The sequence below is a fragment of the Heterodontus francisci genome, chromosome 5 (genome assembly GCF_036365525.1).
Source record: "Heterodontus francisci isolate sHetFra1 chromosome 5, sHetFra1.hap1, whole genome shotgun sequence".
NCBI lineage: Eukaryota > Metazoa > Chordata > Chondrichthyes > Heterodontiformes > Heterodontidae > Heterodontus > Heterodontus francisci.
The window spans coordinates 6998443-7025899 of record NC_090375.1 but is presented as its reverse complement, the minus strand read 5'-3'; the positions used below and the strand labels follow the sequence as shown (position 1 = coordinate 7025899).

The window sequence follows — 27457 nt, the reverse complement described above, 5'->3', positions numbered from 1 at the left end:
CCCTCAGTACTGACCCTCCGACAGCACAGCGCTCCCTCAGTACTGACCCTCCGACAGCACAGCGCTCCCTCAGTACTGACCCTCCGACAGCACAGCGCTCCCTCAGTACTGACCCTCAGACAGCACAGCGGCCCCTCAGTACCTCCCGCCCGACAACGCAGCGCTCCCTCAGTACTGACCCTCAGACAGCGCCCCCTCAGTACTGACCCTCAGACAGCACAGCGCTCCCTCAGTACTGACCCTCCGACAGCACAGCGCTCCCTCAGTACTGACCCTCCGACAGCACAGCGCTCCCTCAGTACTGACCCTCCGACAGCACAGCGCCCCCTCAGTACTGACCCTCCGACAGCACAGCGCTCCCTCAGTACCTCCCGCCCGACAGCACAGCGCTCCCTCAGTACTGACACTCCGACAGCACAGCGCTCCCTCAGTACTGACACTCCGACAGCACAGCGCTCCCTCAGTACTGACCCTCCGACAGCACAGCGCTCCCTCAGTCCCTCCTGCCCGACAACGCAGCGCTCCCTCAGCACCTCCCACCCGACAACGCAGCACTCCCTCAGTACTGCCCCTCAGACAGCGCTCCCTCAGTACCTCCCACCCGACAACGCAGCACTCCCTCAGTACAGACCCTCCGACAGCACAGCACTCCCTCAGTACTGACCCTCCGACAGCACAGCGCTCCCTCAGTACTGACCCTCCGACAGCACAGCGCTCCCTCAGTACTGACCCTCCGACAGCACAGCGCTCCCTCAGTACCTCCCGCCCGACAACGCAGCACTCCCTCAGTACTGCCCCTCAGACAGCGCTCCCTCAGTACCTCCCACCCGACAACGCAGCACTCCCTCAGTACAGACCCTCCGACAGCACAGCACTCCCTCAGTACTGACCCTCCGACAGCACAGCGCTCCCTCAGTACAGACCCTCCGACAGCACTGCACTCCCTCAGTACTGACCCTCCGACAGCACAGCGCTCCCTCAGTACTGACCCTCCGACAGCACAGCACTCCCTCAGTACCTCCCGCCCGACAACGCAGCACTCCCTCAGTACCTCCCGCCCGACAACGCAGCACTCCCTCAGTACTGCCCCTCAGACTGCGCAGCGGCCCCTCAGTACCTCCCGCCCGACAACGCAGCGCTCCCTCAGTACTGACCCTCCGACAGCACAGCGCTCCCTCAGTACTGACCCTCCGACAGCACAGCGGCCCCTCAGTACCTCCCGCCCGACAACGCAGCGCTCCCTCAGTACTGACCCTCAGACAGCGCCCCCTCAGTACTGACCCTCCGACAGCACAGCGCCCCCTCAGTACTGACCCTCCGACAGCACAGCGCTCCCTCAGTACCTCCCGCCCGACAGCACAGCGCTCCCTCAGTACTGACACTCCGACAGCACAGCGCTCCCTCAGTACTGACACTCCGACAGCACAGCGCTCCCTCAGTACTGACCCTCCGACAGCACAGTGCCCCCTCAGGACTGACCCTCCGACAGCACAGCGCTCCCTCAGTACTGACCCTCCGACAGCACAGCGCTCCCTCAGTACCTCCCGCCCGACAATGCAGCGCTCCCTCAGTACTGACCCTCCGACAGCACAGCGCTCCCTCAGTACCTCCCGCCCGACAACGCAGTGCTCCCTCAGTACTGACCCTCGGACAGCACAGCGCTCCCTCAGTACCTCCCGCCCGACAACGCAGTGCTCCCTCAGTACTGACCCTCCGACAACACAGCGCTCCCTCAGTACTGACCCTCCGACAGCACAGTGCCCCCTCAGGACTGACCCTCCGACAGCACAGCGCTTCCTCAGTACCTCCCGCCCGACAATGCAGCGCTCCCTCAGTACTGACCCTCAGACAACACAGCGCTCCCTCAGTACTGACCCTCCGACAGCACAGCGCTCCCTCAGTACCTCCCGCCCGACAACGCAGCACTCCCTCAGTACTGACCCTCCGACAGCACAGCGCTCCCTCAGTACCTCCCGCCCGACAACGCAGCACTCCCTCAGTACTGACCCTCAGACAGCGCTCCCTCAGTACCTCCCGCCCGACAGCACAGCGCTCCCTCAGTACCTCCCGCCCGACATCGCAGCGCTCCCTCAGTACTGACCCTCCGACAGCACAGCGCTCCCTCAGTACTGACCCTCCGACAGCACAGCGCTCCCTCAGTACTGACCCTCCGACAGCACAGCGCTCCCTCAGTACTGACCCTCCGACAGCACAGCGCTCCCTCAGTACTGACCCTCCGACAGCACAGCGCTCCCTCAGTACTGACCCTCCGACAGCGCAGCGCTCCCTCAGTACTGACCCTCCGACAGCGCAGCGCTCCCTCAGTACTGACCCTCCGACAGCACAGCGCTCCCTCAGTACTGACCCTCCGACAGCACAGCGCTCCCTCAGTACTGACCCTCCGACAGCGCAGCGCTCCCTCAGTACTGACCCTCCGACAGCACAGTGCCCCCTCAGGACTGACCCTCCGACTGCAAAGTGCCCCCTCAGGACTGACCCTCCGACAGCACAGCGCCCCCTCAGTACTGACCCTCCGACAACGCAGCGCTCCCTCAGTACTGACCCTCCGACAACGCAGCGCTCCCTCAGTACTGACCCTCCGACAACGCAGCGCTCCCTCAGTACTGACCCTCCGACAGCACAGCGCCCCCTCAGTACTGACCCTCCGGCAGCACAGCGCCCCCTCAGTACTGACCCTCGGACAGCACAGCGCTCCCTCAGTACCTCCCGCCCGACAGCACAGCGCTCCCTCAGTACTGACCCTCCGACAGCACAGCGCTCCCTCAGTACTGACCCTCCGACAGCACAGCGCTCCCTCAGTACTGACCCTCCGACAGCACAGCGCTCCCTCAGTACTGACCCTCCGACAGCACAGCGCTCCCTCAGTACTGACCCTCCGACAGCACAGCGCTCCCTCAGTACCTCCCGCCCGACAGCACAGCGCTCCCTCAGTACTGACCCTCCGACAGCACAGCGCTCCCTCAGTACTGACCGTCCGACAGCACAGCGCTCCCTCAGTACCTCCCGCCCGACAGCACAGCGCTCCCTCAGTACTGCCCCTCCGACAGCGCAGCGCTCCCTCAGTACCTCCCGCGCGACAACCCAGCGCTCCCTCAGTACTGCCCCTCAGACAGCGCTCCCTCAGTACCTCCCGCCCGACAATGCAGCGCTCCCTCAGTACTGACCCTCCGACAGCACAGCGCTCCCTCAGTACTGACCCTCCGACAACGCAGCGCTCCCTCAGTACTGACCCTCCGACAACGCAGCGCTCCCTCAGTACTGACCCTCCGACAACGCAGCGCTCCCTCAGTACTGACCCTCCGACAGCACAGCGCCCCCTCAGTACTGACCCTCCGGCAGCACAGCGCCCCCTCAGTACTGACCCTCGGACAGCACAGCGCTCCCTCAGTACCTCCCGCCCGACAGCACAGCGCTCCCTCAGTACTGACCCTCCGACAGCACAGCGCTCCCTCAGTACTGACCCTCCGACAGCACAGCGCTCCCTCAGTACTGACCCTCCGACAGCACAGCGCTCCCTCAGTACTGACCCTCCGACAGCACAGCGCTCCCTCAGTACTGACCCTCCGACAGCACAGCGCTCCCTCAGTACCTCCCGCCCGACAGCACAGCGCTCCCTCAGTACTGACCCTCCGACAGCACAGCGCTCCCTCAGTACTGACCGTCCGACAGCACAGCGCTCCCTCAGTACCTCCCGCCCGACAGCACAGCGCTCCCTCAGTACTGCCCCTCCGACAGCGCAGCGCTCCCTCAGTACCTCCCGCGCGACAACCCAGCGCTCCCTCAGTACTGCCCCTCAGACAGCGCTCCCTCAGTACCTCCCGCCCGACAATGCAGCGCTCCCTCAGTACTGACCCTCCGACAGCACAGCGCTCCCTCAGTACTGACCCTCCGACAACGCAGCGCTCCCTCAGTACTGACCCTCGGACAGCACAGCACCCTCTCAGTACTGACCCTCCGACAGCACAGCGCTCCCTCAGTACTGACCCTCCGACAGCACAGCGCTCCCTCAGTACTGACCCTCCGACAACGCAGCGCTCCCTCAGTACTGACCCTCGGACAGCACAGCACCCTCTCAGTACTGACCCTCCGACAGCACAGCGCTCCCTCAGTACTGACCCTCCGACAGCACAGCGCTCCCTCAGTACTGCCCCTCAGACAGCACAGCGCCCCCTCAGTACTGACCCTCCGACAGCACAGCGCTCCCTCAGTACTGCCCCTCCGACAGCACAGCGGCCCCTCAGTACCTCCCGCCCGACAACGCAGCACTCCCTCAGTACCTCCCACCCGAGAACGCAGCACTCCCTCAGTACTGCCCCTCAGACAGCGCAGCGCCCCCTCAGTACCTCCCGCCCGACAACGCAGCACTCCCTCAGTACTGACCCTCCGCCAGCACAGCACTCCCTCAGTACCTCCCGCCCGACAACGCAGCGCTCCCTCAGTACTGACCCTCCGACAGCACAGCACTCCCTCAGTACCTCCCGCCCGACAACGCAGCGCTCCCTCAGTACTGACCCTCGGACAGCACAGCGCTCCCTCAGTACCTCCCGCCCGACAACGCAGTGCTCCCTCAGTACTGACCCTCCGACAGCACAGCGCTCCCTCAGTACCTCCCGCCCGACAACGCAGTGCTCCCTCAGTACTGACCCTCCGACAACACAGCGCTCCCTCAGTACCTCCCGCCCGAGAACACAGCGCTCCCACAGTACTGACCCTCCGACAACACAGCGCTCCCTCAGTACCTCCCGCCCGAGAACACAGCGCTCCCTCAGTACTGACCCTCCGACAACACAGCGCTCCCTCAGTACCTCCCGCCCGAGAACACAGCGCTCCCTCAGTACTGCCCCTCCGACAGCACAGCGCTCCCTCAGTACCTCCCGCCCGACAACGCAGCGCTCCCTCAGTACTGCCCCTCCGACAACACAGCGCTCCCTCAGTACCTCCCGCCCGACAACGCAGCACTCCCTCAGTACTGACCCTCAGACAGCGCTCCCTCAGTACCTCCCGCCCGACAACGCAGCACTCCCTCAGTACTGACCCTCAGACAGCGCTCCCTCAGTACTTCCCGCCCGACAACGCAGCACTCCCTCAGTACTGACCCTCAGACAGCGCCCTCTCAGTTCCTCCCGCCCGACATCGCAGCGCTCCCTCAGTACTGCCCCTCCGACAGCACAGCACTCCCTCAGTACCTCCCGCCCGACATCGCAGCGCTCCCTCAGTACTGACCCTCCGACAGCACAGCGCTCCCTCAGTACTGACCCTCCGACAGCACAGCGCTCCCTCAGTACTGACCCTCCGACAGCGCAGCACTCCCTCAGTACTGACCCTCCGACAGCGCAGCGCTCCCTCAGTACTGACCCTCCGACAGCACAGCGCTCCCTCAGTACTGACCCTCCGACAGCGCAGCGCTCCCTCAGTACTGACCCTCCGACAGCGCAGCGCTCCCTCAGTACTGACCCTCCGACAGCGCAGCGCTCCCTCAGTACTGACCCTCCTACAGCACAGCGCTCCCTCAGTACTGACCCTCAGACAGCACAGCGCTCCCTCAGTACTGACCCTCCGAAAGCGCAGCGCTCCCTCAGTACTGACCCTCCGACAGCGCAGCGCTCCCTCAGTACTGACCCTCCGACAGCACAGAGCTCCCTCAGTACTGACCCTCCGACAGCACAGCGCTCCCTCAGTACTGACCCTCCGACAGCACAGCGATCCCTCAGTACTGACCCTCCGACAGCACAGCGCTCCCTCAGTACTGACCCTCCGACAGCGCAGCGCTCCCTCAGTACTGACCCTCCGACAGCGCAGCGCTCCCTCAGTACTGACCCTCCGACAGCACAGAGCTCCCTCAGTACTGACCCTCCGACAGCACAGCGCTCCCTCAGTACTGACCCTCCGACAGCACAGCGCTCCCTCAGTACTGACCCTCCGACAGCACAGCGCTCCCTCAGTACTGACCCTCCGACAGCACAGCGCCCCCTCAGTACTGACCGTCCGACAGCACAGCGCTCCCTCAGTACCTCCCGCCCGACAACGCAGCGCTCCCTCAGTACTGACCCTCCGACAGCACAGCGCTCCCTCAGTACTGACCCTCCGACAGCACAGCGCTCCCTCAGTACCTCCCGTCCGACAGCACAGCGCTCCCTCAGTACCTCCCGCGCGACAACGCAGCGCTCCCTCAGTACTGACCCTCAGACAGTGCAGCACTCCCTCAGTACTGCCCCTCCGACAGCACAGCACTCCCTCAGTACCTCCCGCCCAACAACGCAGCGCTCCCTCAGTACTGCCCCTCCAACAGCACAGCACTCCCTCAGTACCTCCCGCCTGACAACGCAGCACTCCCTCAGTACTGCCCCTCCGACAGCACAGCGCTCCCTCAGTACTGACCCTCCGACAGCACAGCGCTCCCTCAGTACTGACCCTCCGACAGCGCAGCGCCCCCTCAGTACTGACCCTCCGACAGCGCAGCGCTCCCTCAGTACTGACCCTCCGACAGCACAGCGCCCCCTCAGTACCTCCCGCCCGACAACGCAGCACTCCCTCAGTACTGACCCTCCGACAGCACAGTGCCCCCTCAGGACTGACCCTCCGACAGCACAGCGCCCCCTCAGTACTGACCCTCCGACAACGCAGCGCTCCCTCAGTACTGACCCTCGGACAGCACAGCACCCTCTCAGTACTGACCCTCCGACAGCACAGTGCCCCCTCAGGACTGACCCTCCGACAGCACAGCGCTCCCTCAGTACTGACCCTCCGACAATGCAGCGCTCCCTCAGTACTGACCCTCCGACAACGCAGCGCTCCCTCAGTACTGACCCTCCGACAACGCAGCGCTCCCTCAGTACTGACCCTCCGACAATGCAGCGCTCCCTCAGTACTGACCCTCCGACAGCACAGCGCCCCCTCAGTACTGACCCTCCGACAGCACAGTGCCCCCTCAGTACTGACCCTCGGACAGCACAGTGCTCCCTCAGTACCTCCCGCCCGACAGCACAGCGCTCCCTCAGTACTGACCCTCCGACAGCACAGCGCTCCCTCAGTACTGACCCTCCGACAGCACAGCGCTCCCTCAGTACTGACCCTCCGACAGCACAGCGCTCCCTCAGTACTGACCCTCCGACAGCACAGCGCTCCCTCAGTACTGACCCTCCGACAGCACAGTGCCCCCTCAGTACTGACCCTCCGACAGCACAGCGCTCCCTCAGTACTGACCCTCCGACAGCACAGCGCTCCCTCAGTACTGACCCTCCGACAGCACAGCGCTCCCTCAGTACTGACCCTCCGACAGCACAGCGCTCCCTCAGTACTGACCCTCCGACAGCACAGCGCTCCCTCAGTACTGACCCTCCGACAGCACAGCGCTCCCTCAGTACTGACCCTCCGACAGCACAGTGCCCCCTCAGTACTGACCCTCCGACAGCACAGCGCCCCCTCAGTACTGACCCTCCGACAGCACAGCGCTCCCTCAGTACCTCCCGCCCGACAGCACAGCGCTCCCTCAGTACTGACCCTCCGACAGCGCAGCGCTCCCTCAGTACCTCACGCGCGGCAACGCAGCGCTCCCTCAGTACTGCCCCTCAGACAGCACAGCGCTCCCTCAGTACCTCCTGCGCGACAACGCAGCGCTCCCTCAGTACTGACCCTCCGACAGCGCAGCGCTCCCTCAGTACCTCCCGCCCGACAATGCAGCGCTCCCTCAGTACTGACCCTCCGACAGCACAGCGCTCCCTCAGTACTGACCCTCCGACAACGCAGCGCTCCCTCAGTACTGACCCTCAGACAGCACAGCGCTCCCTCAGTACTGACCCTCCGACAGCACAGCGCCCCCTCAGTACTGACCCTCCGACAGCACAGCGCTCCCTCAGTACTGACCCTCCGACAGCACAGCGCCCCCTCAGTACTGCCCCTCCGACAGCACAGCACTCCCTCAGTACCTCCCGCCCGACAACGCAGCACTCCCTCAGTACTGCCCCTCAGACTGCGCAGCGGCCCCTCAGTACCTCCCGCCCGACAACGCAGCACTCCCTCAGTACTGACCCTCCGACAGCACAGTGCCCCCTCAGGACTGACCCTCCGACAGCACAGCGCCCCCTCAGTACTGACCCTCCGACAACGCAGCGCTCCCTCAGTACTGACCCTCCGACAACGCAGCGCCCCCTCAGTACTGACCCTCCGACAACGCAGCGCTCCCTCAGTACTGACCCTCCGACAACGCAGCGCTCCCTCAGTACTGACCCTCCGACAGCACAGCGCCCCCTCAGTACTGACCCTCGGACAGCACAGCGCCCCCTCAGTACTGACCCTCCGACAGCACAGCGCTCCCTCAGTACCTCCCGCCCGACAGCACAGCGCTCCCTCAGTACTGACCCTCCGACAGCACAGCGCCCCCTCAGTACTGACCCTCCGACAGCACAGCGCTCCCTCAGTACCTCCCGCCCGACAGCACAGCGCTCCCTCAGTACTGACCCTCCGACAACGCAGCGCTCCCTCAGTACCTCCCGCCCGACAGCACAGCGCTCCCTCAGTACTGACCCTCCGACAGCACAGCGCCCCCTCAGTACTGACCCTCCGACAGCACAGCACCCCCTCAGTACTGACCCTCCGACAGCACAGTGCCCCCTCAGTACTGACCCTCCGACAGCACAGCGCCCCCTCAGTACTGACCCTCCGACAGCACAGCGCTCCCTCAGTACCTCCCGCCCGACAACGCAGCACTCCCTCAGTACTGACCCTCAGACAGCGCTCCCTCAGTACCTCCCGCCCGACAGCACAGCGCTCCCTCAGTACCTCCCGCCCGACATCGCAGCGCTCCCTCAGTACTGACCCTCCGACAGCACAGCGCTCCCTCAGTACTGACCCTCCGACAGCACAGCGCTCCCTCAGTACTGACCCTCCGACAGCACAGCGCTCCCTCAGTACTGACCCTCCGACAGCACAGCGCTCCCTCAGTACTGACCCTCCGACAGCGCAGCGCTCCCTCAGTACTGACCCTCCGACAGCGCAGCGCTCCCTCAGTGCTGACCCTCCGACAGCACAGCGCTCCCTCAGTACTGACCCTCCGACAGCGCAGCGCTCCCTCAGTACTGACCCTCCGACAGCGCAGCGCTCCCTCAGTACTGACCCTCCGACAGCACAGCGCTCCCTCAGTACTGACCCTCCGACAGCACAGCGCTCCCTCAGTACTGACCCTCCGACAGCGCAGCGCTCCCTCAGTACTGACCCTCCGACAGCACAGTGCCCCCTCAGGACTGACCCTCCGACAGCACAGTGCCCCCTCAGGACTGACCCTCCGACAGCACAGCGCCCCCTCAGTACTGACCCTCCGACAACGCAGCGCTCCCTCAGTACTGACCCTCCGACAACGCAGCGCACCCTCAGTACTGACCCTCCGACAACGCAGCGCTCCCTCAGTACTGACCCTCCGACAGCACAGCGCCCCCTCAGTACTGACCCTCCGGCAGCACAGCGCCCCCTCAGTACTGACCCTCGGACAGCACAGCGCTCCCTCAGTACCTCCCGCCCGACAGCACAGCGCTCCCTCAGTACTGACCCTCCGACAGCACAGCGCTCCCTCAGTACTGACCCTCCGACAGCACAGCGCTCCCTCAGTACTGACCCTCCGACAGCACAGCGCTCCCTCAGTACTGACCCTCCGACAGCACAGCGCTCCCTCAGTACTGACCCTCCGACAGCACAGCGCTCCCTCAGTACCTCCCGCCCGACAGCACAGCGCTCCCTCAGTACTGACCCTCCGACAGCACAGCGCTCCCTCAGTACTGACTGTCCGACAGCACAGCGCTCCCTCAGTACCTCCCGCCCGACAGCACAGCGCTCCCTCAGTACTGACCCTCCGACAGCGCAGCGCTCCCTCAGTACCTCCCGCGCGACAACCCAGCGCTCCCTCAGTACTGCCCCTCAGACAGCGCTCCCTCAGTACCTCCCGCCCGACAGTGCAGCGCTCCCTCAGTACTGACCCTCCGACAGCACAGCGCTCCCTCAGTACTGACCCTCCGACAACGCAGCGCTCCCTCAGTACTGACCCTCGGACAGCACAGCACCCTCTCAGTACTGACCCTCCGACAGCACAGCGCTCCCTCAGTACTGACCCTCCGACAGCACAGCGCTCCCTCAGTACTGACCCTCCGACAACGCAGCGCTCCCTCAGTACTGACCCTCGGACAGCACAGCACCCTCTCAGTACTGACCCTCCGACAGCACAGCGCTCCCTCAGTACTGACCCTCCGACAGCACAGCGCTCCCTCAGTACTGCCCCTCAGACAGCACAGCGCCCCCTCAGTACTGACCCTCCGACAGCACAGCGCTCCCTCAGTACTGCCCCTCCGACAGCACAGCGGCCCCTCAGTACCTCCCGCCCGACAACGCAGCACTCCCTCAGTACCTCCCACCCGAGAACGCAGCACTCCCTCAGTACTGCCCCTCAGACAGCGCAGCGCCCCCTCAGTACCTCCCGCCCGACAACGCAGCACTCCCTCAGTACTGACCCTCCGCCAGCACAGCACTCCCTCAGTACCTCCCGCCCGACAACGCAGGGCTCCCTCAGTACTGACCCTCCGACAGCACAGCACTCCCTCAGTACCTCCCGCCCGACAACGCAGCGCTCCCTCAGTACTGACCCCCGGACAGCACAGCGCTCCCTCAGTACCTCCCGCCCGACAACGCAGTGCTCCCTCAGTACTGACCCTCCGACAGCACAGCGCTCCCTCAGTACCTCCCGCCCGACAACGCAGTGCTCCCTCAGTACTGACCCTCCGACAACACAGCGCTCCCTCAGTACCTCCCGCCCGAGAACACAGCGCTCCCTCAGTGCTGACCCTCCGACAACACAGCGCTCCCTCAGTACCTCCCGCCCGAGAACACAGCGCTCCCTCAGTACTGACCCTCCGACAACACAGCGCTCCCTCAGTACCTCCCGCCCGAGAACACAGCGCTCCCTCAGTACTGCCCCTCCGACAGCACAGCGCTCCCTCAGTACCTCCCGCCCGACAACGCAGCGCTCCCTCAGTACTGCCCCTCCGACAACACAGCGCTCCCTCAGTACCTCCCGCCCGACAACGCAGCACTCCCTCAGTACTGACCCTCAGACAGCGCTCCCTCAGTACCTCCCGCCCGACAACGCAGCACTCCCTCAGTACTGACCCTCAGACAGCGCTCCCTCAGTACTTCCCGCCCGACAACGCAGCACTCCCTCAGTACTGACCCTCAGACAGCGCCCCCTCAGTACCTCCCGCCCGACATCGCAGCGCTCCCTCAGTACTGCCCCTCCGACAGCACAGCACTCCCTCAGTACCTCCCGCCCGACATCGCAGCGCTCCCTCAGTACTGACCCTCCGACAGCACAGCGCTCCCTCAGTACTGACCCTCCGACAGCACAGCGCTCCCTCAGTACTGACCCTCCGACAGCGCAGCGCTCCCTCAGTACTGACCCTCCGACAGCACAGTGCCCCCTCAGGACTGACCCTCCGACAGCACAGCGCCCCCTCAGGACTGACCCTCCGACAACGCAGCGCACCCTCAGTACTGACCCTCCGACAACGCAGCGCTCCCTCAGTACTGACCCTCCGACAGCACAGCGCCCCCTCAGTACTGACCCTCCGGCAGCACAGCGCCCCCTCAGTACTGACCCTCGGACAGCACAGCGCTCCCTCAGTACCTCCCGCCCGACAGCACAGCGCTCCCTCAGTACTGACCCTCCGACAGCACAGCGCTCCCTCAGTACTGACCCTCCGACAGCACAGCGCTCCCTCAGTACTGACCCTCCGACAGCACAGCGCTCCCTCAGTACTGACCCTCCGACAGCACAGCGCTCCCTCAGTACTGACCCTCCGACAGCACAGCGCTCCCTCAGTACCTCCCGCCCGACAGCACAGCGCTCCCTCAGTACTGACCCTCCGACAGCACAGCGCTCCCTCAGTACTGACCGTCCGACAGCACAGCGCTCCCTCAGTACCTCCCGCCCGACAGCACAGCGCTCCCTCAGTACTGACCCTCCGACAGCGCAGCGCTCCCTCAGTACCTCCCGCGCGACAACCCAGCGCTCCCTCAGTACTGCCCCTCAGACAGCGCTCCCTCAGTACCTCCCGCCCGACAATGCAGCGCTCCCTCAGTACTGACCCTCCGACAGCACAGCGCTCCCTCAGTACTGACCCTCCGACAACGCAGCGCTCCCTCAGTACTGACCCTCGGACAGCACAGCACCCTCTCAGTACTGACCCTCCGACAGCACAGCGCTCCCTCAGTACTGACCCTCCGACAGCACAGCGCTCCCTCAGTACTGACCCTCCGACAACGCAGCGCTCCCTCAGTACTGACCCTCGGACAGCACAGCACCCTCTCAGTACTGACCCTCCGACAGCACAGCGCTCCCTCAGTACTGACCCTCCGACAGCACAGCGCTCCCTCAGTACTGCCCCTCAGACAGCACAGCGCCCCCTCAGTACTGACCCTCCGACAGCACAGCGCTCCCTCAGTACTGCCCCTCCGACAGCACAGCGGCCCCTCAGTACCTCCCGCCCGACAACGCAGCACTCCCTCAGTACCTCCCACCCGAGAACGCAGCACTCCCTCAGTACTGCCCCTCAGACAGCGCAGCGCCCCCTCAGTACCTCCCGCCCGACAACGCAGCACTCCCTCAGTACTGACCCTCCGCCAGCACAGCACTCCCTCAGTACCTCCCGCCCGACAACGCAGCGCTCCCTCAGTACTGACCCTCCGACAGCACAGCACTCCCTCAGTACCTCCCGCCCGACAACGCAGCGCTCCCTCAGTACTGACCCTCGGACAGCACAGCGCTCCCTCAGTACCTCCCGCCCGACAACGCAGTGCTCCCTCAGTACTGACCCTCCGACAGCACAGCGCTCCCTCAGTACCTCCCGCCCGACAACGCAGTGCTCCCTCAGTACTGACCCTCCGACAACACAGCGCTCCCTCAGTACCTCCCGCCCGAGAACACAGCGCTCCCTCAGTACTGACCCTCCGACAACACAGCGCTCCCTCAGTACCTCCCGCCCGAGAACACAGCGCTCCCTCAGTACTGACCCTCCGACAACACAGCGCTCCCTCAGTACCTCCCGCCCGAGAACACAGCGCTCCCTCAGTACTGCCCCTCCGACAGCACAGCGCTCCCTCAGTACCTCCCGCCCGACAACGCAGCGCTCCCTCAGTACTGCCCCTCCGACAACACAGCGCTCCCTCAGTACCTCCCGCCCGACAACGCAGCACTCCCTCAGTACTGACCCTCAGACAGCGCTCCCTCAGTACCTCCCGCCCGACAACGCAGCACTCCCTCAGTACTGACCCTCAGACAGCGCTCCCTCAGTACTTCCCGCCCGACAACGCAGCACTCCCTCAGTACTGACCCTCAGACAGCGCCCCCTCAGTACCTCCCGCCCGACATCGCAGCGCTCCCTCAGTACTGCCCCTCCGACAGCACAGCACTCCCTCAGTACCTCCCGCCCGACATCGCAGCGCTCCCTCAGTACTGACCCTCCGACAGCACAGCGCTCCCTCAGTACTGACCCTCCGACAGCACAGCGCTCCCTCAGTACTGACCCTCCGACAGCGCAGCACTCCCTCAGTACTGACCCTCCGACAGCGCAGCGCTCCCTCAGTACTGACCCTCCGACAGCACAGCGCTCCCTCAGTACTGACCCTCCGACAGCGCAGCGCTCCCTCAGTACTGACCCTCCGACAGCGCAGCGCTCCCTCAGTACTGACCCTCCGACAGCGCAGCGCTCCCTCAGTACTGACCCTCCGACAGCACAGCGCTCCCTCAGTACTGACCCTCCGAAAGCGCAGCGCTCCCTCAGTACTGACCCTCCGACAGCGCAGCGCTCCCTCAGTACTGACCCTCCGACAGCACAGAGCTCCCTCAGTACTGACCCTCCGACAGCACAGCGCTCCCTCAGTACTGACCCTCCGACAGCACAGCGCTCCCTCAGTACTGACCCTCCGACAGCACAGCGCTCCCTCAGTACTGACCCTCCGACAGCGCAGCGCTCCCTCAGTACTGACCCTCCGACAGCGCAGCGCTCCCTCAGTACTGACCCTCCGACAGCACAGAGCTCCCTCAGTACTGACCCTCCGACAGCACAGCGCTCCCTCAGTACTGACCCTCCGACAGCACAGCGCTCCCTCAGTACTGACCCTCCGACAGCACAGCGCTCCCTCAGTACTGACCCTCCGACAGCACAGCGCCCCCTCAGTACTGACCGTCCGACAGCACAGCGCTCCCTCAGTACCTCCCGCCCGACAACGCAGCGCTCCCTCAGTACTGACCCTCCGACAGCACAGCGCTCCCTCAGTACTGACCCTCCGACAGCACAGCGCTCCCTCAGTACCTCCCGCCCGACAGCACAGCGCTCCCTCAGTACCTCCCGCGCGACAACGCAGCGCTCCCTCAGTACTGACCCTCAGACAGTGCAGCACTCCCTCAGTACTGCCCCTCCGACAGCACAGCACTCCCTCAGTACCTCCCGCCCAACAACGCAGCGCTCCCTCAGTACTGCCCCTCCAACAGCACAGCACTCCCTCAGTACCTCCCGCCTGACAACGCAGCACTCCCTCAGTACTGCCCCTCCGACAGCACAGCGCTCCCTCAGTACTGACCCTCCGACAGCACAGCGCTCCCTCAGTACTGACCCTCCGACAGCGCAGCGCCCCCTCAGTACTGACCCTCCGACAGCGCAGCGCTCCCTCAGTACTGACCCTCCGACAGCACAGCGCCCCCTCAGTACCTCCCGCCCGACAACGCAGCACTCCCTCAGTACTGACCCTCCGACAGCACAGTGCCCCCTCAGGACTGACCCTCCGACAGCACAGCGCCCCCTCAGTACTGACCCTCCGACAACGCAGCGCTCCCTCAGTACTGACCCTCGGACAGCACAGCAGCCTCTCAGTACTGACCCTCCGACAGCACAGTGCCCCCTCAGGACTGACCCTCCGACAGCACAGCGCTCCCTCAGTACTGACCCTCCGACAATGCAGCGCTCCCTCAGTACTGACCCTCCGACAACGCAGCGCTCCCTCAGTACTGACCCTCCGACAACGCAGCGCTCCCTCAGTACTGACCCTCCGACAATGCAGCGCTCCCTCAGTACTGACCCTCCGACAGCACAGCGCCCCCTCAGTACTGACCCTCCGACAGCACAGCGCCCCCTCAGTACTGACCCTCGGACAGCACAGTGCTCCCTCAGTACCTCCCGCCCGACAGCACAGCGCTCCCTCAGTACTGACCCTCCGACAGCACAGCGCTCCCTCAGTACTGACCCTCCGACAGCACAGCGCTCCCTCAGTACTGACCCTCCGACAGCACAGCGCTCCCTCAGTACTGACCCTCCGACAGCACAGCGCTCCCTCAGTACTGACCCTCCGACAGCACAGTGCCCCCTCAGTACTGACCCTCCGACAGCACAGCGCTCCCTCAGTACTGACCCTCCGACAGCACAGCGCTCCCTCAGTACTGACCCTCCGACAGCACAGCGCTCCCTCAGTACTGACCCTCCGACAGCACAGCGCTCCCTCAGTACTGACCCTCCGACAGCACAGTGCCCCCTCAGTACTGACCCTCCGACAGCACAGCGCCCCCTCAGTACTGACCCTCCGACAGCACAGCGCTCCCTCAGTACCTCCCGCCCGACAGCACAGCGCTCCCTCAGTACTGACCCTCCGACAGCGCAGCGCTCCCTCAGTACCTCCCGCGCGACAACGCAGCGCTCCCTCAGTACTGCCCCTCAGACAGCACAGCGCTCCCTCAGTACCTCCCGCGCGACAACGCAGCGCTCCCTCAGTACTGACCCTCCGACAGCGCAGCGCTCCCTCAGTACCTCCCGCCCGACAATGCAGCGCTCCCTCAGTACTGACCCTCCGACAGCACAGCGCTCCCTCAGTACTGACCCTCCGACAACGCAGCGCTCCCTCAGTACTGACCCTCAGACAGCACAGCGCTCCCTCAGTACTGACCCTCCGACAGCACAGCGCCCCCTCAGTACTGACCTTCCGACAGCACAGCGCTCCCTCAGTACTGACCCTCCGACAGCACAGCGCCCCCTCAGTACTGCCCCTCCGACAGCACAGCACTCCCTCAGTACCTCCCGCCCGACAACGCAGCACTCCCTCAGTACTGCCCCTCAGACTGCGCAGCGGCCCCTCAGTACCTCCCGCCCGACAACGCAGCACTCCCTCAGTACTGACCCTCCGACAGCACAGTGCCCCCTCAGGACTGACCCTCCGACAGCACAGCGCCCCCTCAGTACTGACCCTCCGACAACGCAGCGCTCCCTCAGTACTGACCCTCCGACAACGCAGCGCCCCCTCAGTACTGACCCTCCGACAACGCAGCGCTCCCTCAGTACTGACCCTCCGACAACGCAGCGCTCCCTCAGTACTGACCCTCCGACAGCACAGCGCCCCCTCAGTACTGACCCTCGGACAGCACAGCGCCCCCTCAGTACTGACCCTCCGACAGCACAGCGCTCCCTCAGTACCTCCCGCCCGACAGCACAGCGCTCCCTCAGTACTGACCCTCCGACAGCACAGCGCCCCCTCAGTACTGACCCTCCGACAGCACAGCGCTCCCTCAGTACCTCCCGCCCGACAGCACAGCGCTCCCTCAGTACTGACCCTCCGACAACGCAGCGCTCCCTCAGTACCTCCCGCCCGACAGCACAGCGCTCCCTCAGTACTGACCCTCCGACAGCACAGCGCCCCCTCAGTACTGACCCTCCGACAGCACAGCACCCCCTCAGTACTGACCCTCCGACAGCACAGTGCCCCCTCAGTACTGACCCTCCGACAGCACAGCGCTCCCTCAGTACCTCCCGCCCGACAGCACAGCGCTCCCTCAGTACTGACCGTCCGACAGCACAGCGCTCCCTCAGTACTGACCGTCCGACAGCACAGCGCTCCCTCAGTACCTCCCGCCCGACAGCACAGCGCTCCCTCAGTACTGACCCTCCGACAGCGCAGCGCTCCCTCAGTACCTCCCGCGCGACAACGCAGCGCTCCCTCAGTACTGCCCCTCCGACAGCACAGCGCTCCCTCAGTACTGCCCCTCCGACAGCACAGCGCTCCCTCACTACTGACCCTCCGACAGCACAGCGCTCCCTCAGTACTGACCCTCCGACAGCACAGCGCTCCCTCAGTACTGACCCTCCGACAGCACAGCGCTCCCTCAGTACTGACCCTCCGACAGCACAGCGCTCCCTCAGTACTGACCCTCCGACAGCACAGCGCTCCCTCAGTACTGACCCTCCGACAGCACAGCGCTCCCTCAGTACTGACCCTCCGACAGCACAGCGCTCCCTCAGTACTGACCCTCCGACAGCACAGCGCTCCCTCAGTACCTCCCGCGCGACAACGCAGCGCTCCCTCAGTACTGACCCTCCGACAGCACAGCGCTCCCTCAGTACCTCCCGCCCGACAGCACAGCGCTCCCTCAGTACCTCCCGCGCGACAACGCAGCACTCCCTCAGTACTGCCCCTCCGACAGCACAGCACTCCCTCAGTACCTCCCGCCCGACAACGCAGCACTCCCTCAGTACTGCCCCTCCGACAGCACAGCACTCCCTCAGTACCTCCCGCCCGACAACGCAGCACTCCCTCAGTACTGCCCCTCCGACAGCACAGCACTCCCTCAGTACCTCCCGCCCGACAACGCAGCGCTCCCTCAGTACTGACCCTCCGACAGCACAGCGCTCCCTCAGTCCTGACCCTCCGACAGCACAGCGCTCCCTCAGTACTGACCCTCCGACAGCACAGCGCCCCCTCAGTACTGACCCTCCGACAGCACAGCGCTCCCTCAGTCCCTCCTGCCCGACAACGCAGCGCTCCCTCAGTCCCTCCTGCCCGACAACGCAGCGCTCCCTCAGTACTGACCCTCCGACAGCACAGCGCTCCCTCAGTCCCTCCTGCCCGACAACGCAGCGCTCCCTCAGTCCCTCCTGCCCGACAACGCAGCGCTCCCTCAGTACCTCCCGCCCGACAACGCAGCACTCCCTCAGTACTGCCCCTCCGACAGCACAGCACTCCCTCAGTACCTCTCGCCCGACAACGCAGCGCTCCCTCAGTACTGACCCTCCGACAGCACAGCGCTCCCTCAGTACTGACCCTCCGACAGCACAGCGCTCCCTCAGTACCTCCCGCCCGACAACGCAGCGCTCCCTCAGTACTGACCCTCGGACAGCACAGCACTCCCTCAGTACTGACCCTCAGACAGCACAGCGCTCCCTCAGTACTGACCCTCAGACAGCACAGCGCTCTCTCAGTACCTCCCGCCCGACAACGCAGTGCTCCCTGAGTACTGCCCCTCAGACAGCGCTCCCTCAGTACCTCCCGCCCGACAACGCAGCACTCCCTCAGTACTGCCCCTCAGACAGCGCTCTCTCAGTACCTCCCACCCGACAACGCAGCACTCCCTCAGTACTGACCCTCCGACAGCACAGCGCTCCCTCAGTACTGACCCTCCGACAGCACAGCGCTCCCTCAGTACCTCCCGCCCGACAGCACAGCGCTCCCTCAGTACTGACCCTCCGACAGCACAGCGCTCCCTCAGTACCTCCCACCCGACAACGCAGCGCTCCCTCAGTACTGACCCTCCGACAGCACAGCGCTCCCTCAGTATCTCCCGCCCGACAATGCTGCGCTCCCTCAGTACTGACCCTCCGACAGCACAGCACTCCCTCAGTACCTCCCGCCCGACATCACAGCGCTCCCTCAGTACTGACCCTCCGACAGCACAGCGCCCCCTCAGTACTGACCCTCCGACAGCACAGCACTCCCTCAGTACCTCCCGCCTGACATCACAGCGCTCCCTCAGTACTGACCCTCCGACAGCACAGCGCTCCCTCAGTACCTCCCGCCCGACAGCGCAGCGCTCCCTCAGTACTGACCCTCAGACAGCGCTCCCTCAGTACCTCCCGCCCGACAATGCAGCGCTCCCTCAGTACTGACCCTCAGACAGCGCTCCCTCAGTACCTCCCGCCCGACAGCGCAGCGCTCCCTCAGTACCTCCAGCCCAACAACGCAGCGCTCCCTCAGTACTGACCCTCAGACAGCGCTCCCTCAGTACCTCCCGCCCGACAATGCAGCGCTCCCTCAGTACTGACCCTCCGACAGCACAGCGCTCCCTCAGTACTGACCCTCCGACAGCACAGCGCTCCCTCAGTACTGACCCTCCGACAGCACAGCGCTCCCTCAGTACTGACCCTCCGACTGCACAGCGCTCCCTCAGTACTGACCCTCCGACAGCACAGCGGTCCCTCAGTACTGACCCTCCGACAGCACAGCGCTCCCTCAGTACTGACCCTCCGACAGCGCAGCGCCCCCTCAGTACTGACCCTCCGACAGCACAGCGCTCCCTCAGTACCTCCCGCCCGACAGCACAGCGCTCCCTCAGTACTGACCCTCCGACAGCACAGCGCTCCCTCAGTACTGACCCTCTGACAGCACAGCGCTCCCTCAGTACTGACCCTCTGACAGCACAGCGCTCCCTCAGTACTGACCCTCCGACAGCACAGCGCTCCCTCAGTACTGACCCTCCGACAGCACAGTGCTCCCTCAGTACTGACCCTCCGACAGCACAGCGCTCCCTCAGTACTGACCCTCCGACAGCACAGCGCTCCCTCAGTACTGACCCTCCGACAGCGCCCCCTCAGTACTGACCCTCAGACAGCGCCCCCTCAGTACTGACCCTCCGACAGCACAGCGCCCCCTCAGTACTGACCCTCAGACAGCGCTCCCTCAGTACCTCCCGCCCAACATCGCAGCGCTCCCTCAGTACAGACCCTCCGACAGCACAGCGCTCCCTCAGTACTGACCCTCCGACAGCACAGCGCTCCCTCAGTACTGACCCTCCGACAGCACAGCGCTCCCTCAGTACTGACCCTCCGACAGCACAGCTCTCCCTCAGTACTGACCCTCCGACAGCACAGCGCTCCCTCAGCACTGACCCTCCGACAGCACAGCGCTCCCTCAGTACTGACCCTCCGACAGCACAGCGCTCCCTCAGTACAGACCCTCCGACAGCACAGCGCCCCCTCAGCACTGACCCTCCGACAGCACAGCGCCCCCTCAGTACTGACCCTCCGACAGCACAGCGCTCCCTCAGTACTGACCCTCCGACAGCACAGCGCTCCCTCAGTACTGACCCTCCGACAGCACAGCTCTCCCTCAGTACTGACCCTCCGACAGCACAGCGCTCCCTCAGTACTGACCCTCCGACAGCACAGCGCTCCCTCAGTACTGACCCTCCGACAGCACAGCGCTCCCTCAGTACTGACCCTCCGACAGCACAGTGCCCCCTCAGTACTGACCCTCCGACAGCACAGCGCCCCCTCAGTACTGACCGTCCGACAGCACAGCGCTCCCTCAGTACCTCCCGCCCGACAGCACAGCGCTCCCTCAGTACTGACCCTCCGACAGCGCAGCGCTCCCTCAGTACCTCCCGCGCGACAACGCAGCGCTCCCTCAGTACTGCCCCTCAGACAGCACAGCGCTCCCTCAGTACCTCCCGCGCGACAACGCAGCGCTCCCTCAGTACTGACCCTCCGACAGCGCAGCGCTCCCTCAGTACTGACCCTCCGACAGCACAGCGCCCCCTCAGTACTGACCCTCCGACAGCGCAGCGCTCCCTCAGTACCTCCCGCCCGACAATGCAGCGCTCCCTCAGTACTGACCCTCCGACAGCACAGCGCTCCCTCAGTACTGACCCTCCGACAACGCAGCGCTCCCTCAGTACTGACCCTCAGACAGCACAGCGCTCCCTCAGTACTGACCCTCCGACAGCACAGCGCCCCCTCAGTACTGACCCTCCGACAGCACAGCGCTCCCTCAGTACTGACCCTCCGACAGCACAGCGCCCCCTCAGTACTGCCCCTCCGACAGCACAGCACTCCCTCAGTACCTCCCGCCCGACAACGCAGCACTCCCTCAGTACTGCCCCTCAGGCTGCGCAGCGGCCCCTCAGTACCTCCCGCCCGACAACGCAGCACTCCCTCAGTACTGACCCTCCGACAGCACAGTGCCCCCTCAGGACTGACCCTCCGACAGCACAGCGCCCCCTCAGTACTGACCCTCCGACAACGCAGCGCTCCCTCAGTACTGACCCTCCGACAACGCAGCGCCCCCTCAGTACTGACCCTCCGACAACGCAGCGCTCCCTCAGTACTGACCCTCCGACAACGCAGCGCTCCCTCAGTACTGACCCTCCGACAGCACAGCGCCCCCTCAGTACTGACCCTCGGACAGCACAGCGCCCCCTCAGTACTGACCCTCCGACAGCACAGCGCTCCCTCAGTACCTCCCGCCCGACAGCACAGCGCTCCCTCAGTACTGACCCTCCGACAGCACAGCGCCCCCTCAGTACTGACCCTCCGACAGCACAGCGCTCCCTCAGTACCTCCCGCCCGACAGCACAGCGCTCCCTCAGTACTGACCCTCCGACAACGCAGCGCTCCCTCAGTACCTCCCGCCCGACAGCACAGCGCTCCCTCAGTACTGACCCCCCGACAGCACAGCGCCCCCTCAGTACTGACCCTCCGACAGCACAGCACCCCCTCAGTACTGACCCTCCGACAGCACAGTGCCCCCTCAGTACTGACCCTCCGACAGCACAGCGCTCCCTCAGTACTGACCCTCCGACAGCACAGCGGTCCCTCAGTACTGACCCTCCGACAGCACAGCGCTCCCTCAGTACTGACCCTCCGACAGCGCAGCGCCCCCTCAGTACTGACCCTCCGACAGCACAGCGCTCCCTCAGTACCTCCCGCCCGACAGCACAGCGCTCCCTCAGTACTGACCCTCCGACAGCACAGCGCTCCCTCAGTACTGACCCTCTGACAGCACAGCGCTCCCTCAGTACTGACCCTCTGACAGCACAGCGCTCCCTCAGTACTGACCCTCCGACAGCACAGCGCTCCCTCAGTACTGACCCTCCGACAGCACAGTGCTCCCTCAGTACTGACCCTCCGACAGCACAGCGCTCCCTCAGTACTGACCCTCCGACAGCACAGCGCTCCCTCAGTACTGACCCTCCGACAGCGCCCCCTCAGTACTGACCCTCAGACAGCGCCCCCTCAGTACTGACCCTCCGACAGCACAGCGCCCCCTCAGTACTGACCCTCAGACAGCGCTCCCTCAGTACCTCCCGCCCAACATCGCAGCGCTCCCTCAGTACAGACCCTCCGACAGCACAGCGCTCCCTCAGTACTGACCCTCCGACAGCACAGCGCTCCCTCAGTACTGACCCTCCGACAGCACAGCGCTCCCTCAGTACTGACCCTCCGACAGCACAGCTCTCCCTCAGTACTGACCCTCCGACAGCACAGCGCTCCCTCAGCACTGACCCTCCGACAGCACAGCGCTCCCTCAGTACTGACCCTCCGACAGCACAGCGCTCCCTCAGTACAGACCCTCCGACAGCACAGCGCCCCCTCAGCACTGACCCTCCGACAGCACAGCGCCCCCTCAGTACTGACCCTCCGACAGCACAGCGCTCCCTCAGTACTGACCCTCCGACAGCACAGCGCTCCCTCAGTACTGACCCTCCGACAGCACAGCTCTCCCTCAGTACTGACCCTCCGACAGCACAGCGCTCCCTCAGTACTGACCCTCCGACAGCACAGCGCTCCCTCAGTACTGACCCTCCGACAGCACAGCGCTCCCTCAGTACTGACCCTCCGACAGCACAGTGCCCCCTCAGTACTGACCCTCCGACAGCACAGCGCCCCCTCAGTACTGACCGTCCGACAGCACAGCGCTCCCTCAGTACCTCCCGCCCGACAGCACAGCGCTCCCTCAGTACTGACCCTCCGACAGCGCAGCGCTCCCTCAGTACCTCCCGCGCGACAACGCAGCGCTCCCTCAGTACTGCCCCTCAGACAGCACAGCGCTCCCTCAGTACCTCCCGCGCGACAACGCAGCGCTCCCTCAGTACTGACCCTCCGACAGCGCAGCGCTCCCTCAGTACTGACCCTCCGACAGCACAGCGCCCCCTCAGTACTGACCCTCCGACAGCGCAGCGCTCCCTCAGTACCTCCCGCCCGACAATGCAGCGCTCCCTCAGTACTGACCCTCCGACAGCACAGCGCTCCCTCAGTACTGACCCTCCGACAACGCAGCGCTCCCTCAGTACTGACCCTCAGACAGCACAGCGCTCCCTCAGTACTGACCCTCCGACAGCACAGCGCCCCCTCAGTACTGACCCTCCGACAGCACAGCGCTCCCTCAGTACTGACCCTCCGACAGCACAGCGCCCCCTCAGTACTGCCCCTCCGACAGCACAGCACTCCCTCAGTACCTCCCGCCCGACAACGCAGCACTCCCTCAGTACTGCCCCTCAGGCTGCGCAGCGGCCCCTCAGTACCTCCCGCCCGACAACGCAGCACTCCCTCAGTACTGACCCTCCGACAGCACAGTGCCCCCTCAGGACTGACCCTCCGACAGCACAGCGCCCCCTCAGTACTGACCCTCCGACAACGCAGCGCTCCCTCAGTACTGACCCTCCGACAACGCAGCGCCCCCTCAGTACTGACCCTCCGACAACGCAGCGCTCCCTCAGTACTGACCCTCCGACAACGCAGCGCTCCCTCAGTACTGACCCTCCGACAGCACAGCGCCCCCTCAGTACTGACCCTCGGACAGCACAGCGCCCCCTCAGTACTGACCCTCCGACAGCACAGCGCTCCCTCAGTACCTCCCGCCCGACAGCACAGCGCTCCCTCAGTACTGACCCTCCGACAGCACAGCGCCCCCTCAGTACTGACCCTCCGACAGCACAGCGCTCCCTCAGTACCTCCCGCCCGACAGCACAGCGCTCCCTCAGTACTGACCCTCCGACAACGCAGCGCTCCCTCAGTACCTCCCGCCCGACAGCACAGCGCTCCCTCAGTACTGACCCCCCGACAGCACAGCGCCCCCTCAGTACTGACCCTCCGACAGCACAGCACCCCCTCAGTACTGACCCTCCGACAGCACAGTGCCCCCTCAGTACTGACCCTCCGACAGCACAGCGCCCCCTCAGTACTGACCCTCCGACAGCACAGCGCTCCCTCAGTACCTCCCGCCCGACAGCACAGCGCTCCCTCAGTACTGACCGTCCGACAGCACAGCGCTCCCTCAGTACTGACCGTCCGACAGCACAGCGCTCCCTCAGTACCTCCCGCCCGACAGCACAGCTCTCCCTCAGTACTGACCCTCCGACAGCGCAGCGCTCCCTCAGTACCTCCCGCGCGACAACGCAGCGCTCCCTCAGTACTGCCCCTCCGACAGCACAGCGCTCCCTCAGTACTGCCCCTCCGACAGCACAGCGCTCCCTCACTACTGACCCTCCGACAGCACAGCGCTCCCTCAGTACTGACCCTCCGACAGCACAGCGCTCCCTCAGTACTGACCCTCCGACAGCACAGCGCTCCCTCAGTACTGACCCTCCGACAGCACAGCGCTCCCTCAGTACTGACCCTCCGACAGCACAGCGCTCCCTCAGTACTGACCCTCCGACAGCACAGCGCTCCCTCAGTACTGACCCTCCGACAGCACAGCGCTCCCTCAGTACTGACCCTCCGACAGCACAGCGCTCCCTCAGTACCTCCCGCGCGACAACGCAGCGCTCCCTCAGTACTGACCCTCCGACAGCACAGCGCTCCCTCAGTACCTCCCGCCCGACAGCACAGCGCTCCCTCAGTACCTCCCGCGCGACAACGCAGCACTCCCTCAGTACTGCCCCTCCGACAGCACAGCACTCCCTCAGTACCTCCCGCCCGACAACGCAGCACTCCCTCAGTACTGCCCCTCCGACAGCACAGCACTCCCTCAGTACCTCCCGCCCGACAACGCAGCACTCCCTCAGTACTGCCCCTCCGACAGCACAGCACTCCCTCAGTACCTCCCGCCCGACAACGCAGCGCTCCCTCAGTACTGACCCTCCGACAGCACAGCGCTCCCTCAGTACTGACCCTCCGACAGCACAGCGCTCCCTCAGTACTGACCCTCCGACAGCACAGCGCCCCCTCAGTACTGACCCTCCGACAGCACAGCGCTCCCTCAGTCCCTCCTGCCCGACAACGCAGCGCTCCCTCAGTCCCTCCTGCCCGACAACGCAGCGCTCCCTCAGTACTGACCCTCCGACAGCACAGCGCTCCCTCAGTCCCTCCTGCCCGACAACGCAGCGCTCCCTCAGTCCCTCCTGCCCGACAACGCAGCGCTCCCTCAGTACCTCCCGCCCGACAACGCAGCACTCCCTCAGTACTGCCCCTCCGACAGCACAGCACTCCCTCAGTACCTCTCGCCCGACAACGCAGCGCTCCCTCAGTACTGACCCTCCGACAGCACAGCGCTCCCTCAGTACTGACCCTCCGACAGCACAGCGCTCCCTCAGTACCTCCCGCCCGACAACGCAGCGCTCCCTCAGTACTGACCCTCGGACAGCACAGCACTCCCTCAGTACTGACCCTCAGACAGCACAGCGCTCCCTCAGTACTGACCCTCAGACAGCACAGCGCTCTCTCAGTACCTCCCGCCCGACAACGCAGTGCTCCCTGAGTACTGCCCCTCAGACAGCGCTCCCTCAGTACCTCCCGCCCGACAACGCAGCACTCCCTCAGTACTGCCCCTCAGACAGCGCTCCCTCAGTACCTCCCACCCGACAACGCAGCACTCCCTCAGTACTGACCCTCCGACAGCACAGCGCTCCCTCAGTACTGACCCTCCGACAGCACAGCGCTCCCTCAGTACCTCCCGCCCGACAGCACAGCGCTCCCTCAGTACTGACCCTCCGACAGCACAGCGCTCCCTCAGTACCTCCCACCCGACAACGCAGCGCTCCCTCAGTACTGACCCTCCGACAGCACAGCGCTCCCTCAGTATCTCCCGCCCGACAATGCTGCGCTCCCTCAGTACTGACCCTCCGACAGCACAGCGCCCCCTCAGTACTGACCCTCCGACAGCACAGCACTCCCTCAGTACCTCCCGCCCGACATCACAGCGCTCCCTCAGTACTGACCCTCCGACAGCACAGCGCTCCCTCAGTACCTCCCGCCCGACAGCGCAGCGCTCCCTCAGTACTGACCCTCAGACAGCGCTCCCTCAGTACCTCCCGCCCGACAATGCAGCGCTCCCTCAGTACTGACCCTCAGACAGCGCTCCCTCAGTACCTCCCGCCCGACAGCGCAGCGCTCCCTCAGTACCTCCAGCCCAACAACGCAGCGCTCCCTCAGTACTGACCCTCAGACAGCGCTCCCTCAGTACCTCCCGCCCGACAATGCAGCGCTCCCTCAGTACTGACCCTCCGACAGCACAGCGCTCCCTCAGTACTGACCCTCCGACAGCACAGCGCTCCCTCAGTACTGACCCTCCGACAGCACAGCGCTCCCTCAGTACTGACCCTCCGACAGCACAGCGCTCCCTCAGTACTGACCCTCCGAGAGCACAGCGCTCCCTCAGTACTGACCCTCCGACAGCACAGCGCTCCCTCAGTACTGACCCTCCGACAGCGCAGCGCCCCCTCAGTACTGACCCTCCGACAGCACAGCGCTCCCTCAGTACCTCCCGCCCGACAGCACAGCGCTCCCTCAGTACTGACCCTCCGACAGCACAGCGCTCCCTCAGTACTGACCCTCTGACAGCACAGCGCTCCCTCAGTACTGACCCTCTGACAGCACAGCGCTCCCTCAGTACTGACCCTCCGACAGCACAGCGCTCCCTCAGTACTGACCCTCCGACAGCACAGTGCTCCCTCAGTACTGACCCTCCGACAGCACAGCGCTCCCTCAGTACTGACCCTCCGACAGCACAGCGCTCCCTCAGTACTGACCCTCCGACAGCGCCCCCTCAGTACTGACCCTCAGACAGCGCCCCCTCAGTACTGACCCTCCGACAGCACAGCGCCCCCTCAGTACTGACCCTCAGACAGCGCTCCCTCAGTACCTCCCGCCCAACATCGCAGCGCTCCCTCAGTACAGACCCTCCGACAGCACAGCGCTCCCTCAGTACTGACCCTCCGACAGCACAGCGCTCCCTCAGTACTGACCCTCCGACAGCACAGCGCTCCCTCAGTACTGACCCTCCGACAGCACAGCGCTCCCTCAGTACTGACCCTCCGACAGCACAGCTCTCCCTCAGTACTGACCCTCCGACAGCACAGCGCTCCCTCAGTACTGACCCTCCGACAGCACAGCGCTCCCTCAGTACTGACCCTCCGACAGCACAGCGCTCCCTCAGTACAGACCCTCCGACAGCACAGCGCCCCCTCAGCACTGACCCTCCGACAGCACAGCGCCCCCTCAGTACTGACCCTCCGACAGCACAGCGCTCCCTCAGTACTGACCCTCCGACAGCACAGCGCTCCCTCAGTACTGACCCTCCGACAGCACAGCTCTCCCTCAGTACTGACCCTCCGACAGCACAGCGCTCCCTCAGTACTGACCCTCCGACAGCA

The 27457-nt window shown here is 65.1% G+C and overlaps 1 protein-coding gene across 1 annotated transcript in view; it reads right to left on the bottom strand.

Annotated features, from left to right (window-relative positions):
* cdk5 (cyclin dependent kinase 5) overlaps nucleotides 1-27457 on the bottom strand; it is a 106886-nt gene that overhangs the window by 4588 nt on the left and 74841 nt on the right. The gene's annotated exons all lie outside the window — the stretch shown is intronic.